Source organism: Austrofundulus limnaeus, unplaced genomic scaffold (genome assembly GCF_001266775.1).
Source record: "Austrofundulus limnaeus strain Quisiro unplaced genomic scaffold, Austrofundulus_limnaeus-1.0 Scaffold1007, whole genome shotgun sequence".
NCBI classification, from domain to species: Eukaryota; Metazoa; Chordata; class Actinopteri; order Cyprinodontiformes; family Rivulidae; genus Austrofundulus; species Austrofundulus limnaeus.
The window spans coordinates 26,080-26,637 of record NW_013953409.1 but is presented as its reverse complement, the minus strand read 5'-3'; positions in this window follow the sequence as shown (position 1 = coordinate 26,637).

Sequence of the window (558 nt, the reverse complement as noted above, 5' to 3'; positions counted from 1 at the left end):
TGTGGGAGCCAGAAACATTGTAGATACACAGTATTTTTAACATTTCGCCATATTTTCAACAGTCTTAACTTTTTTTTTTGCATCAAAGACACTAAAATAACTAAGTAAACTTCACCGTAACTATGAAATATAGTTATACAAATATAATAAATGTAATAAACTTCGGATATCTCATTGCTGACTTCCGATCTCGCTGTCTCTCCATCGCTGCCGAACTTTATTCAACTTCCGCCTCTTTTTATTTTTATCCTCCTGTAGATTTTTTGCTGCTTTTCTAATATTTTCAGGCTTCATTGTGGAAGGAGATTGGGGGGTTTAGGTTTGTTCGGCGGGGTGGGGGTGACACCAGAGGGTGGAATGAGGTGTTTTTCCCTCATGAATCAGCCCTATTTTACATCCTACTGCTGCAACATGCTTCAAATATGATGAACATTAAAGGCTCAGTGAGCAGGATTTGTTGTTTTCAGCGACATCTAGTGGTTGAGTGGTTGAATCATCCTCCCTGGTCCCCCCCTCCAAACACAAAGGAGTTGCTACGGTGTCTCTCAGGTGTCAAAA